The sequence below is a fragment of the Schistocerca cancellata genome, chromosome 9, assembly GCF_023864275.1.
Source record: "Schistocerca cancellata isolate TAMUIC-IGC-003103 chromosome 9, iqSchCanc2.1, whole genome shotgun sequence".
NCBI lineage: Eukaryota > Metazoa > Arthropoda > Insecta > Orthoptera > Acrididae > Schistocerca > Schistocerca cancellata.
Window position 1 is genome coordinate 173,529,429 of NC_064634.1, and position 15,632 is coordinate 173,545,060.

General features: G+C 39.2%; 1 protein-coding gene and 1 non-coding gene across 2 annotated transcripts in view; both read right to left on the minus strand.

The window, feature by feature from the left end:
• Positions 1-15,632, minus strand: part of LOC126100740 (lanC-like protein 3) — a 97,185-nt gene that overhangs the window by 67,520 nt on the left and 14,033 nt on the right. The gene's annotated exons all lie outside the window — the stretch shown is intronic.
• Positions 4,504-4,578, minus strand: Trnas-cga (transfer RNA serine (anticodon CGA)). Its single transcript has one exon. It is a non-coding gene; the product is annotated as a tRNA-Ser (tRNA).

A 15,632-nucleotide genomic window follows, 5' to 3' on the forward strand; every position in this document is an offset into this window, starting at 1 on the left:
TTACGTGGTTCACAAGAATAAGGATAAGTGAGATTAGGAAAAGGACGGAGCAAACAAATAGTTATTAATCTTCCCTCCTCCATATATTGCTATGGAACCTGACAGCTTCAACTCTGTTTCTGTTCTTAGTTTCTTTATATTGCTGTGGAGGAGAACATGATGAGACAGTACTGACCTTTTCCTCACACTGAACTAGTAGAGCAATGACTGTATCAATCACCACAGTACCTAAGGGAAGTGTACCTGAGTATGTGGATGGTTACAAGGTCTCTCGGTGTCAGGCATCTGCTATTGTAATAGCAAGACTTCAAATACTTACCCAGATTCAAAAGAGAGTTGTAAGTCATTTCAAGGAAATGTAGGCTGGTTAACTGTAAATATCTTTCCTCATTATGTAACAACTGTAAGAATCAATTACTGATAATATAATGTAAATGGACAGATAAAGAAAAATCTACTAACCAAGCGGTGGCAGGCATACATACACACAAAAGGATTGAACTTTCACAAGCTTTTGGAGCCAGTGGCTCCTTCTTCTGGCAGAAGGAGAAGGAAGAGGGGCAAAGGAAAAGAACTACAATATTCCACCAGAAGAAGGAGCCACTGGCTCCGACAGCTTGTGGAAGTTCAATCTTTTTGTTTGTGTGTTCCCCCGCCACCGCTTGGTGAGTAGATTGTTTTTATCTGTCCATTTACATTATATTTCCTTGTTTGTGTGTGACATCAGGGTTGTCACAAGTTTCCCCAAGTGAAATTCCCTAATATTTTCTTGATTTCCAGACAAGTTTTAGGATTTTTCCCTGACAAATTTTGAGAGTAGTAAGTAAAGACGTAAGTTGACAAAAAAAAGTAATGATTTATGTATTTCTAAATGGGTTATTAACCCTCTGGTTTTGAATGAACAGTAAGTTGTCTCCTTTATAAGATTTATCATCTGAAGGGTAAGTAAACGGGTTAAGTCGTGAAAATGAAAGCCATTTTTAGGTGACAAATTTCTGTTTTTATTTATGAGTTAACTTTAACTTTGAATTAACTGCAGTCTTTTAATTGCTAGCACTAAAACAGAAAAAAACTGAGACAAAAACATTTTATTCAAGAACTTTTCTTCTGTTACTGTTAGCTTAATTTTTTAGTTGATTTTTTTCAATTTTTAAATACACAAATGGTGAACATTACATTGTAAAACACTCACGTAAAAATGTTACAAAAATATCATCCCTCTTCAAATGCTGAACAAATACTGACACACATCTGTTCGTCTATTACATATTCTTAAAAACACAAATTTATCAAAGCAAAGACTTAAAATGTGTTCAGAAAATTTTACTTGACTAAAATTGTCTTTCATCTAATAGCTATGACAGCAACATATTATGAAATCATAATTTAAAAGAAACTTTTATGGCAAACCCAACATTTAATTACAATTTATCACTCCAATATCTCATACATCATGTTGAATACTTTGATTTTAAGGTGTTTACATTAAGACCATGTGATATCTTCCATCAACACTTTTGAAGATAAAACATATTTTTCATGGAATCAAACCTTTTAAACATATGTAATGGCATCAATTCATCATGCAAATTGTTTGAATCACAGTGCAAGAATTTAATATGAACAGAAAACTGTCCATCAGATTAAAATCAATCACAAATCTGAAGATTGTCGAAACTGCTTTTATATCAAAAGCGATAACTTAAATGAAACTAAACAGAAGTTTTGCCTTTTCATTATGTGTTACAATATGTGAAAATTCATTAACTTTCAGCAAATTAGGTGACACTATCAGTCCTGTCATGTAAACATCAAACAAAAAAGGTGCAAGAAAAAACACTGCATGTATAAATGAGCAGTCAAAGGATTCAGGCATTATATTTAGTCTTAAATTATAGAGTCCGTATTTTTACATAGATGTAGATGAAGACGAAATGGGAGATAAGGTACTGCGTGAAGAGTTTGACAGAGCACTGAAAGACCTGAGTCGAAACAAGGCCCCGAAGCCGACCTCGGGGAATATCAGTTTGGATTCCGTAGAAATGTTGGAACACGTGAGGCAATACTGACCTTACGACTTATCTTAGAAGAAAGATTAAGAAAAGGCAAACCTATGTTTCTAGCATTTGTAGACTTAGAGAAAGCTTTTGACAATGTTAACTGGAATACTCTCTTTCAAATTCTGAAGGTGGCAGGGGTAAAATACAGGGAGCGAAAGGCTATTTACAGTTTGTACAGAAACCAGATGGCAGTTATAAGAGTCGAGGGGCATGAAAGGGAAGCAGTGGTTGGGAAAGGAGTAAGACAGGGTTGTAGCCTCTCCCCGATGTTATTCAATCTGTATATTGAGCAAGCAGTAAAGGAAACAAAAGAAAAATTCGGAGTAGGTATTAAAATTCATGGAGAAGAAATAAAAACTTTGAGGTTCGCCGATGACATTGTAATTCTGTCCGAGACAGCAAGGGACTTGGAAGAGCAGTTGAACGGAATGGACAGTGTCTTGAAAGGAGGATATAAGATGAACATCAACAAAGGCAAAACGAGGATAATGGAATGTAGTCAAATTAAGTCGGGTGATGCTGAGGGAATTATATTGGGAAATGAGACACTTAAAGTAGTAAAGGAGTTTTGCTATTTATGGAGTAAAATAACCGATAATGGTCGAAGTAGAGAGGATATAAAATGTAGACCTGGCAATGGCAAGGAAAGCGTTTCTCAAGAAGAGGAATTTGTTAACATCGAGTATAGATTTAAGTGTCAGGAAGTCATTTCTGAAAGTATTTGTATGGAGTGTAGCCATGTATGGAAGTGAAACATGGACGATAACTAGTTTGGACAAGAAGAGAATAGAAGCTTTCGAAATGTGGTGCTACAGAAGAATGCTGAAGATTAGGTGGGTAGATCACGTAACTAATGAGGAGGTATTGAATAGGATTGGGGAGAAGAGAAGTTTGTGGCACAACTTGACTAGAAGAAGGGATCGGTTGGTAGGACATGTTTTGAGGCATCAAGGGATCACAAATTTAGCATTGGGGGGCAGTGTGGAGGGTAAAAATCGTAGAGGGAGACCAAGAGATGAATACACTAAGCAGATTCAGAAGGATGTGGGTTGCAGTAGATACTGGGAGATGAAGAGGCTTGCACAGGATAGAGTAGCATGGAGAGCTGCATCAAACCAGTCTCAGGACTGAAGACCATAACAACAACAACAACATTTTTACATAGCTGCAGTCTCAATAATTTCCACCTGGGACTGGAGGACTAAGCAAATGGGACAACTATATAGAAGTTCAAAGAAATCTAACAAGACATACACATAAAAATAATAACAGTACATTTCTTATCCTTTGTATACAAGGGTTATCATATTTTATTAGGTGCAGGCATAGGAAATTTAAATTTGCACTTGAAGTTAACTTTCAGAAAATACTGAATGTTTACCTGCCCAAGATCATACCAGAAGTGTGTAGAGTGTTGAAAACATGTATTCATATCCTGACAAGCCTGGCAAACTGAACATCAAAATGCAGACAGAGGTCTTTCAGGCACCTTTTTCATTAGGACAGAGGTCTTTCAGGCACCTTTTTCATTAGGTTTCATACTTTGGTAACACCTTGTCCTACCATATAGGATTTACGAACTTTCCACGTAAGATAATGCGTCAGACCAGAAAAACATAAAAGAAATACGTTGTAAAATATAACATTAAAATTTAAAAAATAAGAACAGAACTGGGGGTACCTTTTGTTACTTTTCTCTGCCATATACGAAGGTTGGAACTTTAATAGTGCCAACTATTTATTTACAGCTCGTACAAAATAGATACGCGTTTCAAAGTTTTGACCTTCGAGGTAGTCACCAGCATTGTGTATAACCTGTTGCCAGCGATGTGGAAGTCATAGGATACTCTTAGCAGTGCCAGTTGTGTTGACAGTTCGAGCAGTGTGGTCTACTGCCCGACGAATTTGTAGCAGTTCTGAAGCGAATGCCATGAAGTGTTTCCTTCAGTTTAGAAATCGAGTTGAACTCACAAGGGCTTAAGTCAGGGGAGTGCAGTAGGTGGTATAGCACTTAGCAGCCCCATCAGTCAAACAAATCAGTAACAGCTTGCACTGAATGTGCTTGAGCATTGTCCTGCAAAATGACTGTCAGGTCCAGCAGAAAGTGTCTATGCTGTTCATTTTTGGAACAGAACCTACGATCAGCTTAGAGACAGAAGTGATGACACTTTCTGCAGGACATGACAGTCATTTTGCAGGACAATGCTCAAGCACATTCAGTGCAAGCTGTTACTGATTTGTTTGACTGATGGAGCTGCTAAGTGCTATACCACCTACTGCACTCCACTGACTTAAGCCCTTGTGAGTTCAACTCTATTTCTGAACTGAAGGAAACGCTTCATGGCATTCACTTCAGAACTGCTACAAATTCATCGGGCAATAGACCACGCCGCTTGAACTGTCAACACAACTAACACTGAAACTTCCTGGCAGATTAAAACTGTGCGCCGGACCGAGACTCGAACTCGGGACCTTTGCCTTTCGCGGGCAAGTGCTCTACCAACTGAGCTACCCAAGCACGACTCACGCCCCGTCCTCACAGCTTTACTTCTGCCAGTACCTCGTCTCATTCTGGAAACAACTAGCACTGCTAAGAGTATCCTACGACTTCCACATAGCTGGCGACAGGTTATACACAATGCCAGTGAGTACTTTGAAGGTCAGTAAAACTTTGAAATACGTATCTATTTTCTGCAAGCTGTAAAAATAAATAGTTGCCACTATTAAAGTTCCAACCCTCATATTAATAGCCTACATTTTTTTTTAAAAAAAAAAAAGAAAGATTCAAATCAATCAATGAAAACCAGTCAAAACTCCTTTGTGAGAGAAGTGATCTCTTCATCAATTTCACTCAAGTGGCCCTTTCGGCTACTATCCATGACTTTTTGGCTTACAGTTCTTTAACTTGCTGGACGATGGACACTTCTAACTCTCTTGGCTTCTTCATCTTCTTCACATTGCTTCTGCTTTAAAGCCTCACCATAGTGATTCGAGCATTGCGATAGTCCAGAATCATTCTCTTGTTAAGGTCAATCTTGAAGAAACTGCCAGCTGGTTTCAGATCATCATATACTTGATGTATGGCTATCAATGACTTGGTTTCTTGGTCGACTACCAAACACTCGTTACTAATGGAAAAACCTTGTTCTACAAAGACTTGACCACGGCTCAGAATGAGAACCTTATGAAGTGAGCCTCCTGTAGTTTGCACAAAGATCCAAAAACACCTTCTTACCAAGAAGTTGGATGCATTATTTCTCAACTTTATCACAATTCATAGCACTTAATCAATCCTATGAATAGAATTTCTGCAAGGTATTTAAGATTCTAGCCTTTCTACTTAGTACCTGGGCTGTTATTGATCACAAATGGATCAAAAAGCGTATGTATCTACAAATGCTGGACCTCAATGACTTTAAAAGGAGGTTTCAGCACATTTCAATCGGAAATGTCTCTACACTCACTCCTGAACATAAAAAATATCTTTGGCAGGCACTTTTACATTTCTGAGCTTAAACCATGCAGTATGACCTAAGTTCATGTCTATTACAGGAAAAGGACCAGCTTTATTATCAAATTTTATTTCACATGTTGATTTCACGGCAGATAATACTTCAGCCTTAACAACTAGGGACATCACATCAGCAAGTAGAGATCTACATCTACATCCATACTCCGCAAGCCACCTGACGGTGTGTGGCGGAGGGTACCTTGAGTACCTCTATCGGTTCTCCCTTCTGTGTAGAGATGATGAAACATTGTACAGGAAAAGCACCATATGCTGGAATTCCCTCAAAAACCACGTGACCTACCCTGGAACAAAGCTAAAGAAAGATATTTTAGCTGGTAACAGAGGTTCTTTGACATAGTTTAACATCATTCGACAGCTGCATCCATTTTAATCTTGTGCTCCTTTATTTTATCTGCATAAGTCTTTAGCAACGGAACGATTTTTACACCACAGTCAGCCGCAGCCTTGTTTCGCACCCACAGCATGGAGCAAAATTTTTTAGAGGAGGGCAGATGTTTGGGTTTATTACATCTTTTATAATGAGCTCTTCTTGTGGGCACATTCTTCAACACAACATTTATCGATCTCAGAAAAGGTATAACACCCCAGTTAGTCTTTATGGCTGCATTTTTGAAACTCTGATGAACTGTATGAAGACCACAAGACCCCATATCAATAAATGTTGATGCACTGTCACCATGAATACTCTTCATATCAAGAAGCAAAAGGAACACCTCCTTCAACATCTTCGAGAACACTTTTCCTAAAGCGCAGATCTAAACCATGAACAATACTGCACGATGTCTTAGTCCATGCAAGCTGCATCTTACTAGCTACATTATCGTTAGGGAACATGACAGGAATCAAAGCAGTCTGCTTTCCTGTAGCAGAAGAGGACACATGATTTTTGTCTGCCCGCAAAGTCCATAATATTTCTGCCCTTGTATCTTCACCCTGAATCAGGTACTTTGAAGTATGGCCGTTAGTCAATGCAGCGTTAGTAGCATTGGTGGAGGTGACAATATGACTGCTATTGAAACAGTGGTGGCAGTGATGACGGTGGTGGAGGTGATGTTGGGCTGCGATACCTGGGAGGTCAACAAACTGACCATCAGGTGCGAGCGTCCCTGTTCACCAGTCACTGAGACCTTATCAAGTGGCAAGGGAGCATCTTCATTATGCCCAGTTATCTCGCCAGACGATAAGGATGGTATCACCGCCCTGAAGATAATCAAACATCCAAATAAGACAATGACATGAACCGTGTGATATTACATACTTGCCAACCTTTAAAATCCAAAAATCGGGAGATTCAGTGTCGAAGAGTCAGGAGCTACAAAAGATCAAAAATCGCTGCTCAGTTTCAGTATACTCCCATCCCTGCAACTAACCACAGTGTCAATTCCATACCTGTTGTCTGCAGTGTAGTTCAACAGTGGCAGTAGACTGGCATCTTCTTTAATTGTGACAGCTTTTGTTCTTGGAGAGCTGTATTTTTTTTTGCTATATTGCTATCTGGCGACATTTTCTTGAACAGGTCTCTCGCATGGTCAGTGCAATAATTTGGCAAGTTGTAAATGATGTAAATAATTCTAACGCCGGATTCAATTTTTTTTTAATAGTCACAAACTTCACATTTTGTACGCCATTTGTAATATCGTTTTTTCCACCACGTGATATACAAAAGTCACATTAACAAAGACAAGATATCTGTATGGTGTGAAAAGCGGCAACTGACTCTAAATGAAGAAACGTGTGACGTCGTCCACATGAGTACTAAAAGAAATCTGTCATATTGCAGTTAGAAGATAAATCGCACCAATCTCAAGGCTATCAATTCAAATAAATACCTTGGAATTACGATTACAAACAATTTTAATTGGAAAGATCTTATAGATAATATGTGGGGAAGGCAAACCAATAACTGCGCTTTGTTGGCGGAACTCTTAGAAGATGCAGCAAATCCATTAAAGAGACTGCCTACACTACACTTGTCAGCCCTGTGCTAAAGTACTGCGGTGTGGTACGAGATCCTTACCAGATACGATTGACAGAGAACATAAAAAAAGTCCAAAGAAGGGCAGCTCATTTTGTATTATTGTGATATAGGGGTGAGTGTGTCATGGAAATGATACACAAGTTGGGATGGCAAACATTAAAACAAAGGCGGTTTTTGTTGGGATGAGAGCTATTTGAGAAATTTCTATCACCAACTTTCTCCTCAGATTGCAGAAATATTTTGTTGAACCTCACCTACATAGGGAGAAAGTATCATCATCATAAAATAAATCAGAGCGCAAAAGGAAAGATTTAGCCGTCCATTTTTTCTGTGGATTATTTGATGCGGAACAGTAAGGAAATAATCTGAAAATGATATGATGAACCCTCTGACAGGTACTTAAGTGTGAAATGCAGGCTAGTTAGGTAGATACAGATTATAAAATGCAAACAACAAATCTTTCCTTGACATAATAATGCATGGGAATTGTTGGAATATTGCACCAAGAAAACAGAATGAAAATTTTTGATGTTGGCTAATTTTTAAAAATGTTGAAATGATTCCATTGGTTGCAGCACTGTAATATATTGTTGTTATTCCTGAATAATTTGGTCACACTAATGTCTGTTGATTCATCAATTACAATGTTACACATGCTGTCACCAATATCTTGTCTCACATTTCCCACATAATAGGGCCTCGTCCTCCCCCCACGAACCATGGACCTTGCCATTGGTAGGGAGGCTTGCGTGCCTCAGCGATACAGATAGCTGTACCGTAGGTGCAACCACAATGGAGGGGTATCTGTTGAGAGGCCAGACAAACATGTAGTTCCTGAAGAGGGGCAACAGTCTGGATGATTGACTGATCTGGTCTTGAAACACTAACCAAAACGGCCTAGCTGTGCTGGTACTGTGAACGGCTGAAAGCAAGGGGAAACTACATCCATAATTTTTCCCGAGGGCATGCAGATTTACTGTATGGTTAAATGATGATGGCATCCTCTTGGGTAAAATATCCCGGAGGTAAAATAGTCCCCCAACTGGATCTCTGGGTGGGGATTACACAGGACGACGTCGTTACCAGGAGAAAGAAATCTGGCATTCTACGCATCGGAGAGTGGAATGTCAGATCCCTTAATCGGGCAGGTAGGTTAGAAAATTTAAAAATGGGAATGGATAGGTTAAAGTTAGATATAGTGGGAATTAGTGAAGTTCAGTGGCAGGAGGAACAAAACTTCTGGTCAGGTGAATACAGGGTTATAAATACAAAATCAAAAGGGATAATGCAGGAATAGGTTTAATAACGAATAAAAAAATAGGAGTGCGGGTAAGCTACTGCAAACAGCATAGTGAACGCATTATTGTGGGCAAGATAGACATGAAGCCTATGCCTACCACCGTAGTACAGGTTTATATGTCAACCAGCTCCGCGGATGACGAAGAGATTGATGAAACGTACGATGAGATAAAAGAAATTATTCAGATGGTGAAGGGAGACAAAAATTTAATAGTCATGGGTGAATGGAACTTGATAGTAGGAAAAGGAAGAGAAGGAAATGTAGTAGGTCAATATGGAATGGGGGTAAGAAATGAAAGAGGAAGCCGCCTGGTAGAATTTTGCACAGAGCATAACTTAATCATAGCTAACACTTGGTTTAAGAATCACGAAAGAAGGTGTGTATGTGGAAGAGGCCTGGAAACACTGGAAGGTTTCAGATAGATTATATAATGGTAAGACAGAGCTTTGGGAACCAGGTCTTAAATTGTAAGACATTTCCAGGGGCAGATGTGGACTCTGACCACAATCTATTGGTTATGAACTGTAGATTAAAACTGAAGAAACTGCAATAAGGTGGGAATTTAAGGAGATGGGACCTGGATAAACTGAAAGAAGCAGGGGCTGTAGAGAGTTCCACAGAGAGCATTAGGGAACGATTGACAGGAATGGGGGAAAGAAACAGAGTAGAAATAGAGAGGGAAGAAATAGTGAAGGCAGCAGAGAAATCAAGTAGGTAAAAAGACGAGGGCTAATAGAAATCCTTGGGTAACAGAAGATATATTGATTTTAATTGATGAAAGGAGAAAATATAAAAATGCAGTAAACGAAGCAGGCAAAAAGGAATACAAACGTCTCAAAAATGAGATCGACAGGAAGTGCAAAATGTATAAGCAGGGATGGCTAGAGGACAAATGTAATGATGTAGAGGCGTATCTAACTAGGGGTAAGATAGATACTGCCTACAGGAAAATTAAAGAGACCTTTGGAGAAAAGAGAACCACCTGTATGATTATGAAGAGCTCAGATGGAATCCCAGTTCTAAGCAAAGAAGGGAAAGCAGAAAGGTGGAAGGAGTATATAGAGGGTCTATACAGGGGCGATGTACTTGAGGACAATATTATGGAAATGGAAGAGGATGTAGATGAAGATGAAATGGGAGATATGATACTGCGTGAAGAGTTTGACAGAGCACTGAAAGAACTGTGTCGAAACAAGGCCCTGGGAGTAGACAACATTCCATTAGCACTACTGACAGCATTGGGAGTGCCCGCCCTGACAAAACTCTACCATCAGGTAAGCAAGATGGATGAGACAGGCGAAACACCCTCAGACTTTAAGAACAATATAATAATTCCAATCCCAAAGAAAGCAGGTGTTGACAGATGTGAAAATTACCAAACTATCAGTTAAATAAGTCATGGCTGTGAAATACTAGCATGAATTTTTTACAGATAAATGGAAAAACTGGTAGAAGCTGACCTCGGCGAAGATCAGTTTATTCCGTAGAAATGTTGGAACACGTGAGGCAATACTGACCCTATGACTTACCTTAGAAAACAGATGAAGGAAAGGCAAACCTACATTTCTAGCAATTGTAGACTTAGAGAAACTTTTGACAATGTTGACTGGAATACTCTCTTTCAAATTCTGAAGGTGGCAGGGGTAAAATACAGGGAGCGAAAGGCTATTTACAATTTGTACAGAAACCAGATGGCAGTTACAAGAGTCGAGGGGCATGGAAGGGAAGCAGTGGTTAGGAAGGGAGTGAGACAGGGTTGTAGCTTATCCCCGATGTTATTCAATCTCTATATTGAGCAAGCAGTAAAGGAAAGAAAAGAAAAATACGGAGTAGGTATTAAAATCCATGGAGAAGAAATAAAAACTGTGAGGTTCGCCAATGACATTGTAATTCTGTCAGGACCTGGAAGAGCAGTTGAACGGAATGGACAGTGTCTTGAAAGGAGGATACAAGATGAACATCAACAAAAGCAAAACAAGGATAATGGAATGTAGTCAAATTAAATAGGGTGATGACGAGGTAATTAGATTAGGAAATGATACACTTAAAGTAGTAGATGAATTTTGTTATTTGGGGAGCAAATTAACTGATGATGGTCGAAGTAGAGAGGATATAAAATGTAGACTAGCAATGGCAAGAAAAGCGTTTCTGAAGAAGAGAAATTTGTTAAAATCGAGTATAGATTTAAGAGTCAGGAAGTCTTTTCTGAAAGTATTTGTATGAAGTGTAGCCGTGTATGGAAGTGAAACGTGGACAATAAATAGTTTGGACAAGAAGAGAATAGAAGCACAACTTGACTAGAAGAAGGGATCAGTTGGTAGGACATGTTCTGAGTCATCAAGGGGCCACAAATTTAGTACTGGAGGGCAGCGTGGGCAGTAAAAGTCATGGAGGGAGACCAACAGATGAACACACTAGGCAGATTCAGAAGGATGTAGGTTGCAGTAGGTACTGGGAGATAAAGAAGCTTGCACAGGATAGAATAGTGCCAAGGGCTGCATCAAACCAGTCAGTCACTGGACTGAAGACCACAACAACAACAGGCCTTGTACGTGTTTTATGACTGCACTACACTTCGTTCTATGTATTGGAAGTTTCCTGGCAACATCACTGTTCAAATTTACTCACGCACAACTCACTTAAGTGACCACATGATGTGATAGAACAATGACAAAAATGCAAGGGAACCCTCAGCATGATTTACTTCTAAAGATTCTTTCATGGTTTTGAAAGGTATTTTTGTTTTGGGTGCTGCAGCTGTCTTATGTTTTATTCATTTTATTTTTTTTACTCTTTTGCTTATATGTCAGCTTAAGGTGCTAATAAAGTACTATGACAAAATTAATTTGGAAGATGCTCTTGTGTCATTGCCAAAAATTCTTTCATCCATTTTGCAATTTATTAGCTATTTAGCATGACATTTCTGGGCATACTGTGCCTTTACTTTATCCATTTTTAGCACTAAAACAGTATCCAGTGATGTAAAAAACACCGCACCGACACGATAGGTACACACAATGCATGTACCAGCAGATTTATTGCTTCTACGATGCATAACAATACAGGAACGAAGACAGAATATTGTGTATTATAAATGTTTAGGTGATATAAATTCAAGAGCTAGTAGATGTTAATAAATCAAATAGTGCTATTTCCGTATGCTGAATGGATGAAGTGGTTTTCAAAAGTAATTTTACTGTAAAACCACCCTAATATGTATAAGATCTACCATAAGCCTCACTAGCCACTAGACAGGTACTCAAAACCACCTGATTTAGTGGGAAAACCATTAATTTGGCAGCACTGGCACAGTGATAACACACAAACACAAGTTCAAACATAGCACAAAACTGAGGAATATGAGTGTCCATTCTACAAAATGTGTAGGAAAGAGGAAAAAACAATCTATAACGAGTCAAGCACGACTATCTGTTTCCTACAAACTCCGAGAAGTATATCAATTAAAAAGGCTAATAAGCAAATGACTTTCCACAATTGGCCAAAAACTGAAATGATGTGTTTTCAAAACAACCATCTTAGGTTTGACGACCATTAGCTATAAAATTGGGAGAAATAATGGAATAATCGGGAGGCGAAAAAGCTGAAAAATCTGGAGTCTCCCACTTCAATCGGGAGAGTTGGCAGGTATGTACTATCAGGGGAAGAACAGTGGTTGTCAATAGATGGGTATATCTAATATCAGAAAGGACGTGCAGTGAAAAAGGGATAAATGAAATCAACCCCCTCATCTAAAGAGGAAGCAAGATGAGCAGAAAAATGAGGAAAGCAGGGTGGTGAGGCATACCTTCTCTATCCTCTCTCTTTACTGAAAAACCAGTAGCAAATTTCTGTAAGGAAAGCCAAAACTTTACATTAGAAAAGGTTAGCTTACATCAAGCTGTGCGAGTGTGTGTCGAGAATGCGAAAGTCTGTCAAGTCATTTTTGAGCACCACTCTATTGGCAAGGTTTCTCAGCTTGCTCAACATTCCTTTTCTCCTCCCTTACGCATTACTGGAATGCCCTTTTAATGGCCTAATGCAGCACCAAAATGGCAGGGTAAAAAAACAATAGTCATTGGAAATCAAATCCAGTTAAGATCAGTGAGATGCTGTGCAGCCTTTAAGTCTCTACGCATCGCTTAACAGCCCTAGCACTTCATTTACCAAGGAATGATGAAAAAGATGAATGTCCGCTTCTTCTTGACTGCTGCGACTGCCTTGGAGTACTTAGCTCCTCCCATATGGCCGATTATGGACATCTTCCCCATTTGCTGAGAACGAAAGACTTGCTGCATACTGTGTAATACACCTGGAATTCTGACATCTTGTGGGCCTTGATGCCCTCAAGCCTCTGGACACTCAGCCATGAATTTCACCTTACTCGGTTTCACCATGATATAATACTAGAACACTGCGAGTTGTCACGTGACTGAGGACGGAAAGTTGTTTGTTGACAACACTCACACACCAGTCAAAAGCTGGTGCGACTTCAAAGGCAAGAGGCAACACAAGAAAGAGATCTTCCCAACAAGCTATGGATATCTCTGGCAGATTCTTTGAAATCTGTGGCCCCTAACTGTGTGTTTGTGGGGTTGGGTTGGGTTGTTTGGAGGAAGAGACCAAACACCGAGGTCATCAGATTAGGGAAGGATGGGGAAGGAAGTCGGACGTGTCCTTCAAGAGGAACCAGCCCGGCTTTTGCCTGGAGCGATTTAGGGAAATCACAGAAAACCTAAATCAGGATGGCCGGATGCAGAATTGAGCCGTTGTCTTTCCGAATGCGAGTCCAGTGTGCTAACCACTGTGCCATCTTGCTCGGTGTGTGTGTGTGTGTGTGTGTGTGTGTGTGTGTGTGTGTGTGTGTGTGTGTAGGCACAACCTCAAGACTGTAAAATATTCAGTGTCCTCATACCTCATAAATGCTCTGTGTTATCGAAATGAGATTTTGACAAATAGTAGCACATAAATATTTGAATATTTTTCTACATGATAAGCATGTGGAATCTATCGTGTTGTAGGAGTATGTAGACTTATGGTAATAGAATGACGTAATTTTTTTTAAGTCTTTGATAGCTGCAGAAATGAGAATCAGTGTGACTTTGCAACAAAATCAGTTAAGAAATTACATATTTGTTTCTGTACCGAAAATGTGATTTTTCATAAACCTTTGACTTGAACAGGCCAAACTTCCTATTGTTTCAGGATTCTGTCACAACTGCAAGTGCATTAGGCTGTTAGTGAGGTTATATTGTGCAAACTCCACTTTGTTTTGCCAAAGAAAGTAAATGTTAACAAGGAAACAAGAGAAATGTAGCTGTTGCTGAAATTCAGCACTTCTGAGAGAGAAGTTTTCAAGAGGCAGCAAGTTTTAGTTGCTACAACTATAATGAAGGAGCTGGGCCAATGACCATATCAAAAACATGCAACAGTACCATGAAATATCCTGTTTGTGAAAACTGACATAACATTACACAATCAAAAAAGTAAAAAAACAGGGCATATAAAGAAATGGTTGAAAAATTTCTAGACAATATTGCAACCGTGGACCACAGTGTTGTTATAAAAACTAAGCTACAAAATTTTAAATGAACTGTCAGAAACAAATTCTCTGTTTGCATGATCATATTGTCTGTAGCTGCTTTGTAATAATTGAAGATATTTTAAATCCGCCTTTACAGCTACGGTAAAGAAAACAAAGCTGCCAAATGAGGAAATATCTGAAAAATTTGCAAGCAGACGGAGTTTCCTGGAGTGAGCAAAAATCACAAATACTAACATCAACATCTTTTGTAACAAACTGTTTTTTGATGGAGGAAGCAAGTCAAATGGTATATGTGTTTCATTAAGACCACTGATGTTACATTATTTCAACAAAATGAAAGAAATCTGGTGACAAAAACATGCATTTCCTTGGAGTCGCAAGACAGATTTAAAATACCTTCACTGATTTCAGAAATAACCTCAGAAAAAAGTAGGCCTCTTGAAAGAAGCGTATAAGGTGGGGAAGAGTAGTGTAAACCAACACTATACGTGACTGCCAATAAAATGTTGGTTCTACTATGTTCACTATTGTCAGATAACACCCACTGTATTATGTCTGTTATTTTTCAGGTATTGTGTGATTTTTCTTTGAGAAATATATCAATACACTATGTACAAACTGCCACAATTTTCTTAACACACAAAAGCCTATAAAACACAGCACTATACAACATACTTGTGGTAAGACAGTTGCAATTCGTGAAATTCATTGCCCACGGTATCTGGCATGCTGAGGAGTACCGCAGTCCTGGGCCCTTAAATAAACCACAAAAATCTGCCGCATTACACCACAAATAAACAGAGCTAGCCTGCGGGTAGATCTGTGAGACTAGATCCGACGGGCAATAGTGGGAAACAAGGGGCTTCAGGTCGGCAGGCCTGATCTGTTAGATACCTGCAGAAATGGCCTGAAGTTTTGGCTCATTGTGAAAATCCACTCGTATGGCCAGCTATTTAAGAGTCACAGACAGTAAGTCGATGAAATGAGACGACAGTGATCAATCCATGTCAAAGATAACTTATGCGAATACTCTGAGAATCATTAATAATGAGGATAGATAGCAACTCACTGTAAAAATGATCTCTGAGCCACATACAGACACTCATAAAAGGCAATCACACTCTCAAAACTAAATTTTCGGCTGGTGGCAGCACTGACTGCAAACTGGGAAGGGTGGTAGGAAGGGGAGAAGCAATAGGATTGAGGGAGTAGGTAAGTGA